General features: G+C 41.2%; 1 pseudogene; it reads right to left on the reverse strand.

Annotated features, from left to right (window-relative positions):
* Positions 1 to 5,432: 5,432 nt before the first annotated feature.
* LOC139750633 (eukaryotic elongation factor 2 kinase pseudogene) lies at positions 5,433 to 6,305 on the reverse strand (annotated as a pseudogene).
* Positions 6,306 to 9,763: the final 3,458 nt, after the last annotated feature.

The raw sequence follows: 9,763 nt of genomic DNA on the forward strand, positions 1-9,763 counted from the left end.
ACTTTGTCGCTGTCTCCCGCGTTTGCGAGGTAGCGCAAGGAAACAGACGAAAGAAATGGCCCAACCCCCCCCCCCCCATACACATGTATATACATACGTCCACACACGCAAATATACATACCTACACAGCTTTCCATGGTTTACCCCAGACGCTTCACATGCCTTGATTCAATCCACTGACAGCACGTCAACCCCGGTATACCACATCGCTCCAATTCACTCTATTTCTTGCCCTCCTTTCACCCTCCTGCATGTTCAGGCCCCGATCACACAAAATCTTTTTCACTCCATCTTTCCACCTCCAATTTGGTCTCCCTCTTCTCCTCGTTCCCTCCACCTCCTACACATATATCCTCTTGGTCAATCTTTCCTCACTCATTCTCTCTATGTGCCCAAACCACTTCAAAACACCCTCTTCTGCTCTCTCAACCACGCTCTTTTTATTTCCACACATCTCTCTTACCCTTACGTTACTCACTCGATCAAACCACTTCACACCACACATTGTCCTCAAACATCTCATTTCCAGCACATCCATCCTCCTGCGCACAACTCTATCCATAGCCCACGCCTCGCAACCATACAACATTGTTGGAACCACTATTCCTTCAAACATACCCATTTTTGCTTTCCGAGATAATGTTCTCGACTTCCACACATTCTTCAAGGCCCCCAGAATTTTCGCCCCCTCCCCCACCCTATGATCCACTTCCGCTTCCATGGTTCCATCCGCTGCCAGATCCACTCCCAGATATCTAAAACACTTCACTTCCTCCAGTTTTTCTCCATTCAAACTCACCTCCCAATTGACTTGACCCTCAACCCTACTGTACCTAATAACCTTGCTCTTATTCACATTTACTCTTAACTTTCTTCTTCCACACACTGTACCAAACTCAGTCACCAGCTTCTGCAGTTTCTCACATGAATCAGCCACCAGCGCTGTATCATCAGCGAACAACAACTGACTCACTTCCCAAGCTCTCTCATCCCCAACAGACTTCATACTTGCCCCTCTTTCCAAAACTCTTGCATTTACCTCCCTAATAACCCCATCCATAAACAAATTAAACAACCATGTGTGGAAGAAGAAAGTTAAGAGTAAATGTGAATAAGAGCAAGGTTATTAGGTACAGTAGGATTGAGGGTCAAGTCAATTGGGAGGTGAGTTTGAATGGAGAAAAACTGGAGGAAGTGAAGTGTTTTAGATATCTGGGAGTGGATCTGGCAGCGGATGGAACCATTGAAGCGGAAGTGGATCATAGGGTGGGGGAGGGGGCGAAAATTCTGGGGGCCTTGAAGAATGTGTGGAAGTCGAGAACATTATCTCGGAAAGGAAAAATGGGTATGTTTGAAGGAATAGTGGTTCCAACAATGTTGTATGGTTGCGAGGCGTGGGCTATGGATAGAGTTGTGCGCAGGAGGATGGATGTGTTGGAAATGAGATGTTTGAGGATAATGTGTGGTGTGAGGTGGTTTGATCGAGTGAGTAACGTAAGGGTAAGAGAGATGTGTGGAAATAAAAAGAGCGTGGTTGAGAGAGCAGAAGAGGGTGTTTTGAAGTGGTTTGGGCACATAGAGAGAATGAGTGAGGAAAGATTGACCAAGAGGATATATGTGTCGGAGGTGGAGGGAACGAGGAGAAGAGGGAGACCAAATTGGAGGTGGAAAGATGGAGTGAAAAAGATTTTGTGTGATCGGGGCCTGAACATGCAGGAGGGTGAAAGGCGGGCAAAGAATAGAGTGAATTGGAGCGATGTGGTATACCGGGGTTGACGTGCTGTCAGTGGATTGAATCAAGGCATGTGTATGGGGGTGGGTTGGGCCATTTCTTTCGTCTGTTTCCTTGCGCTACCTCGCAAACGCGGGAGACAGCGACAAAGCAAAAAAAGAAAAAAAAAAAAAAAAATATATATATATATATATATATATATATATATATATATATATATATATATATATATATATATATATATATATATATATATATATATATATATATATATATATATATATATATATATATATATATATGCAAGGTATAGAGTGAATTGGATCGATGTGGTATACCGGGGTTGACGTGATGTCAGTGGATTGAATCAGGGCATGTGAAGCGTCTGGAGTAAACCATGGAAAGTTGTGTGGGGCCTGGATGTGGAAAGGGAGCTGTGGTTTCGGGCATTATTGCATGACAGCTAGAGACTAAATGTGAACGAATGGGGCCTTTGTTGTCTTTTCCTAGCGCTACCTCGCACACATGAGGGGGGAGGGGGATGGTATTCCATGTGTGGCGAGTTGGCGATGGGAATTAATAAAGGCAGACAGTGTGAATTGTGTGCATGGTTATATATGTATGTGTCTGTGTGTGTATATATATGTGTACATTGAGATGTATAGGTATGTATATTTGCGTGTGTGGACGTGTATGTATATGGGCCATTTCTTTCGTCTGTTTCCTTGCGCTACCTCGCAAGCGTGGGAGACAGCGACAAAAAAAAAAAAAATATATATATATATATATATATATATATATATATATATATATATATATATATATATATATATATACATATATAATATATATATATATATATATATATATATATATATATATATATATATATATATATATTTTTTTTTTTTATTATACTTTGTCGCTGTCTCCCGCGTTTGCGAGCTAGCGCAAGGAAACAGACGAAAGAAATGGCCCAACCCCCCCCCCCATACACATGTATATACATACGTCCACACACGCAAATATACATACCTACACAGCTTTCCATGGTTTACCCCAGACGCTTCACATGCCTTGATTCAATCCACTGACAGCACGTCAACCCCGGTATACCACATTGCTCCAATTCACTCTATTTCTTGCCCTCCTTTCACCCTCCTGCATGTTCAGGCCCCGATCACACAAAATCTTTTTCACTCCATCTTTCCACCTCCAATTTGGTCTCCCTCTTCTCCTCGTTCCCTCCACCTCCTACACATATATCCTCTTGGTCAATCTTTCCTCACTCATTCTCTCTATGTGCCCAAACCACTTCAAAACACCCTCTTCTGCTCTCTCAACCACGCTCTTTTTATTTCCACACATCTCTCTTACCCTTACGTTACTCACTCGATCAAACCACTTCACACCACACATTGTCCTCAAACATCTCATTTCCAGCACATCCATCCTCCTGCGCACAACTCTATCCATAGCCCACGCCTCGCAACCATACAACATTGTTGGAACCACTATTCCTTCAAACATACCCATTTTTGCTTTCCGAGATAATGTTCTCGACTTCCACACATTCTTCAAGGCCCCCAGAATTTTCGCCCCCTCCCCCACCCTATGATCCACTTCCGCTTCCATGGTTCCATCCGCTGCCAGATCCACTCCCAGATATCTAAAACACTTCACTTCCTCCAGTTTTTCTCCATTCAAACTCACCTCCCAATTGACTTGACCCTCAACCCTACTGTACCTAATAACCTTGCTCTTATTCACATTTACTCTTAACTTTCTTCTTCCACACACTGTACCAAACTCAGTCACCAGCTTCTGCAGTTTCTCACATGAATCAGCCACCAGCGCTGTATCATCAGCGAACAACAACTGACTCACTTCCCAAGCTCTCTCATCCCCAACAGACTTCATACTTGCCCCTCTTTCCAAAACTCTTGCATTTACCTCCCTAATAACCCCATCCATAAACAAATTAAACAACCATGTGTGGAAGAAGAAAGTTAAGAGTAAATGTGAATAAGAGCAAGGTTATTAGGTACAGTAGGATTGAGGGTCAAGTCAATTGGGAGGTGAGTTTGAATGGAGAAAAACTGGAGGAAGTGAAGTGTTTTAGATATCTGGGAGTGGATCTGGCAGCGGATGGAACCATTGAAGCGGAAGTGGATCATAGGGTGGGGGAGGGGGCGAAAATTCTGGGGGCCTTGAAGAATGTGTGGAAGTCGAGAACATTATCTCGGAAAGGAAAAATGGGTATGTTTGAAGGAATAGTGGTTCCAACAATGTTGTATGGTTGCGAGGCGTGGGCTATGGATAGAGTTGTGCGCAGGAGGATGGATGTGTTGGAAATGAGATGTTTGAGGATAATGTGTGGTGTGAGGTGGTTTGATCGAGTGAGTAACGTAAGGGTAAGAGAGATGTGTGGAAATAAAAAGAGCGTGGTTGAGAGAGCAGAAGAGGGTGTTTTGAAGTGGTTTGGGCACATGGAGAGAATGAGTGAGGAAAGAGTGACCAAGAGGATATATGTGTCGGAGGTGGAGGGAACGAGGAGAAGAGGGAGACCAAATTGGAGGTGGAAAGATGGAGTGAAAAAAAATTGTGTGATCGGGGCCTGAACATGCAGGAGGGTGAAAGGAGAGCAAGGAATAGAGTGAATTGGAGCGATGTGGTATACCGGGGTTGACGTGCTGTCAGTGGATTGAATCAAGGCATGTGAAGCGTCTGGGGTAAACCATGGAAAGCTGTGTAGGTATGTATATTTGCGTGTGTGGACGTATGTATATACATGTGTATGGGGGGTTGGGCCATTTCTTTCGTCTGTTTCCTTGCGCTAGCTCGCAAACGCGGGAGACAGCGACAAAGTATAATAAAAAAAAAATATATATATATATATATATATATATGTATATATATCTTTTCTTTCATACTATTCGCCATTTCCCGCGTTAGCGAGGTAGAGTTAAGAACAGAGGACTGGGCCTTTGAGGGAATATCCTCACCTGGCCCCCTTCTCTGTTCCTTCTTTTGGAAAATTGAAAAAAAAAAAAAGAGAGGGGAGGATTTCCAGCCCCCCGCTCCCCCCCCCCCCCCTTTTAGTCGCCTTCTACATATATATATGAGAGAGTAAGGGGTTGCTGAAAACACAAGAATGGGAAGGAACAGTTTAATGCTCAGCTCTCTGAAGAAGACACTGTGGGTCGCAATGTTAGAACATTAACTCATTCCTACCCATCTCCGTCTTTTCATCCACCACCTATAGTCTTACTTGTCACAGAGGTATTGTAGACACAAGTATTATCAGTGATTATTCTAAGACCTTTCTAAAGTTCCTGAAGCCCAAGGCTGTGTTGCTTACAGTAGGAGGGAAATGTAAACTCCTTTGGAGAGAGAAGTTTTTGATAAGACTGTATTCCCAATGATAAAAGCTTTGCCAAAGGTCACTTTTCACTCCCTGTGTAACCTCAAGCAGGAGGTTCCAGTAACACCTATATGTATGTATGTACATATACATGTAAAGTTATACTTTATTTACAATAACAATAATACTATGTGTACGACACTGTACATAGCTAGGAGTCAAACTGATTGAAATACACCATATATATTTTTACTCCTTATTGCCTGTACTACAGTATCAACAATACACTTAATAGCACTTCAGAATTTCTCTCTGCCCTCCAGAAATCATTTTCCTTTATAATTCTTCACATTCTGCCCAAGCTTCCTCTGCCAACATGTAATACTTGGAGGCCAGTTTACCTTTCATGGCTTCTGTTGCCAATTCTGCAGCCCAACTGAACATATCACCAGCTTTACTTGGATCCTTTGGAAGGCAAAAACCACCAGTTGAGTACATTGTTGCTTGTTTAGCCACTAGCTGGTACTGTGGGTCATGCATTGTACCATCAAAGTTACCATCCTCATCTTCTGAGTTCGTGCTCACCACTCTATCAAGCCACTGTACTGCCTTGCTCCAGTCACGAGTCCTAGATGGTGGTAGACCAATTCCAGTTTCATATGCCTCTGCAATGTAAATCATGGCAGCACGGTCCCTAGCCTCAGCAGCTGTCAACATGTAGTCAAACCCTAATTCCTTGTCGTGCATGTTTTCATCTATCTCGAAATCTGGAAGAACGTCGTGCTGTAGGCCAAGATGTAGTTGTGCCATAGTTTTGATGGCCTCATGGATGCCACACCTAGCTGCTTGATTTACATGGAAAACAGCAGCTTCTTTGTCATAAGACTCCGATTCCTTTACAAACTTGTTCAACTCATGATATTTTGCAAGATCCAAATGTACCTGTCCAAGAACAGATCCTCCAGTTTTGCACCTGTTCTCTTCCAGAAGTTCAAGCTGTTTTCGATGTTCCATTTCTCCAAGAACGTGTGATGGACGAGATTTCCTCTGGACCATATCCTTGAACTGACATATCTCCATTTCCCTTGTTGCTGTATCAGTACCAGATTCAGACAGCGAGTCAAATCGTAATCTTGAATTGGTAACAAATTGATGGTGTCTTTGTTCCCGGCGAGCAGAATCAACTAAGGAGTCTTCACTCTCTGACATCATGGGCAAGTCATCACCATCCAAAGAATCTATGGAGCTAATAGAGTTAAGCTTTATATACATATATATATATATATATATATATATATATATATATATATATATATATATATATATACAAACACATACACACACATACTCATATAGATATATACAGTCATACACATCAATTCATATGTACCATAAAAATATTCTTAAATTACTGAAAATATGGAAAATACTTTCATTAAATCAAAACATATGATGTAAATGCCTTACTTCACCAAATGTTAAGCATCAAAAAACTAAGACAACCAGGACAGACCGATTCTCTTAAAATTACTGAACTTTATCTAGCTTCATGTTCAGCACAACTTCGCAGTAATATGCTAATGTACAAGAAACATTATACATAGTTAAAATCTCTCATTACACTCTCAATATTTAACATTCATCACAAAGATCTCGATGATATTCATTGAGATAGTTTTGCAACAATAATTTGAATATAAGCTGCCTTCTCAGCCCACAAAACCTGACATGAAGAAATGTTCTCAATTATGGGAAAGTCCCAGAGTTACTAACTGCACTGTTTACACTGGAGGAAATTCTGAGTCATCATCAAACTTAAGGACACTTTGGAGGCGATTCACAAGCAGTAGCCATCTCACCCATTTTGTCTGCTTTAACGCGCTTTTCTGTTCTTTTCGCGTTCCAGTGTTCTAAAATCATCAAACACACGAGTTCGAGGTCTCACCCACGTCTCGCAACGTCTCATACGCCTTCTATCCTCCTAGAACTTCCTAATTTTCATGCTTTCTCTCCTCCTGTGTGAGAACAGTTGACCATGCGATCCCAGACGACGCGCTGTCAGGGCGATGAATTTGTCTGGTAAAATTGTTCAGTGCACCGTTCACTTCAAACCGCTAAAATCCAGTATGCTGCCGGGCCAGATGGCACATCCGCCGTGTCAAGGTCATCCAACAGCCTCAGTGCGACTTCACCGTCCAAACGGATAGCACGATAATTCCTGGCCTCCATTCTTGTGACGTCGAACGCTTGTGACCGTCATGGCAGCAACAACTGAATATATATATTTTTTTTTTTTTTTATACTTTGTCGCTGTCTCCCGCGTTTGCGAGGTAGCGCAAGGAAACAGACGAAAGAAATGGCCCAACCCCCCCCCATACACATGTATATACGTACGTCCACACACGCAAATATATATATATATATATATATATATATATATATATATATATATATATATATATATATATATATATATATATATATATTCCTATGAGTCTACGGGGAAAATGAAACACCTAAGTTCCCACGTGCACTTTCGTGTAATAATCACATCGTCAGGGGAGACACAAGACAGAGAATGAGCGTATCATAAACTCATTATGTGGATGAGAAGGGGAATTGTTTGCAAATTTTATCATCATTTCAATCTATGTTCCTTAGAGCAGTACGTATTTGCAATCCAGTGTTTGTTGATGATGAGTTTGAGAAGATATATCCTATTGGGTCTAAGTTAAAGTACACTAGATCTTTCATTGATAAATCCCTTAAGTTAGCAAAGAAATCATTTTATAGAGTTGGGCCCTAACCTCCCAGTGACACCAAGAATCTTTTAGTTCTCCCTCTCAATTGTAATTTTACTTCACTTCCCATGTTGCTTAAATCATTTAATGTAGATGTAGCCTTCAGCAATAATAATTTTATCGAGAATATCTTAATCAGGAACTCACCAGAAAATTCTTCTGGATGCATCTATAAAGTGGCATGTCAAAATTGGGGTAAAGTTTCTGTTGGTCAGACTAGTAAGGATCTTTCTGTTAGACTTAAACAACATGAATATATCATAAGAACAGGACAAGAATCAAATGCGTTGTTTAATTACGTTAAAAACTATAATCATTGTATTGACTGGAATAATGCCATCTCGGTTATTAAGTCTGACTCCTGTACCACGAGAAATATCATTGAGTCTTCTATTATCAAATGACGTTTTAGCTACGTATCTTCGTTGTATATCAACTGACTGTTATATTTCTCTCTTTTGTCTCCCATGATGATGTGTTTATTACACGAAAGTGCACTTGGGAACTTATCGTGTTTCATTTTCCCCGTGGACTGAAAGGTATATACTTGATCACGCGCAAAATTGTGATCCTTTCCAATATATATATATATATATATATATATATATATATATATATATATATATATATATATATATATATATATATATATATATATATATGTATATAAAGGCAAAGGGGATAAGAGTGAGTGCTCAAATTACAGAGGTATAAGTTTGTTGAGTATTCCTGGTAAATTATATGGGAGGATATTGATTGAGAGGGTGAAGGCATGTACAGAGCATCAGATTGGGGAAGAGCAGTGCGGTTTCAGAAGTGGTAGAGGATTGGCGAAATGCGTGCATAGTGCCATTGTACAAAGGCAAAGGGGATAAGAGTGAGTGCTCAAATTACAGAGGTATAAGTTTGTTGAGTATTCCTGGTAAACTATATGGGAGGGTATTGATTGAGAGGGTGAAGGCATGTACAGAGCATCAGATTGGGGAAGAGCAGTGCGGTTTCAGAAGTGGTAGAGGATGTGTGGATCAGGTGTTTGCATTGAAGAATGTATGTGAGAAATACTTAGAAAAGCAAATGGATTTGTATGTAGCATTTATGGATCTGGAGAAGGCATATGATAGAGTTGATAGAGATGCTCTGTGGAAGGTATTAAGAATATATGGTGTGGGAGGCAAGTTGTTAGAAGCAGTGAAAAGTTTTTATCGAGGATGTAAGGCATGTGTACGTGTAGGAAGAGAGGAAAGTGATTGGTTCTCAGTGAATGTAGGTTTGCGGCAGGGGTGTGTGATGTCTCCATGGTTGTTTAATTTCTTTATGGATGGGGTTGTTAGGCAGGTGAATGCAAGAGTTTTGGAAAGAGGGGCAAGTATGAAGTCTGTTGGGGATGAGAGAGCTTGGGAAGTGAGTCAGTTGTTGTTCGCTGATGATACAGCGCTGGTGGCTGATTCATGTGAGAAACTGCAGAAGCTGGTGACTGAGTTTGGTAAACTGTGTGAAAGAAGAAAGTTAAGAGTAAATGTGAATAAGAGCAAGGTTATTAGGTACAGTAGGGTTGAGGGTCAAGTCAATTGGGAGGTGAGTTTGAATGGAGAAAAACTGGAGGAAGTGAAGTGTTTTAGATATCTGGGAGTGGATCTATCAGCGGATGGAACCATGGAAGCGGAAGTGGATCATAGGGTGGGGGAGGAGGCGAAAATTCTGGGAGCCTTGAAGAATGTGTGGAAGTCGAGAACATTATCTCGGAAAGCAAAAATGGGTATGTTTGAAGGAATAGTGGTTCCAACAATGTTGTATGGTTGCGAGGCGTGGGCTATCGATAGAGTTGTGCGCAGGAGGATGGATGTGCTGGAAATGAGATGTTTAAGG

The sequence above is a fragment of the Panulirus ornatus genome, chromosome 10, assembly GCF_036320965.1.
Source record: "Panulirus ornatus isolate Po-2019 chromosome 10, ASM3632096v1, whole genome shotgun sequence".
Taxonomy (NCBI): domain Eukaryota; kingdom Metazoa; phylum Arthropoda; class Malacostraca; order Decapoda; family Palinuridae; genus Panulirus; species Panulirus ornatus.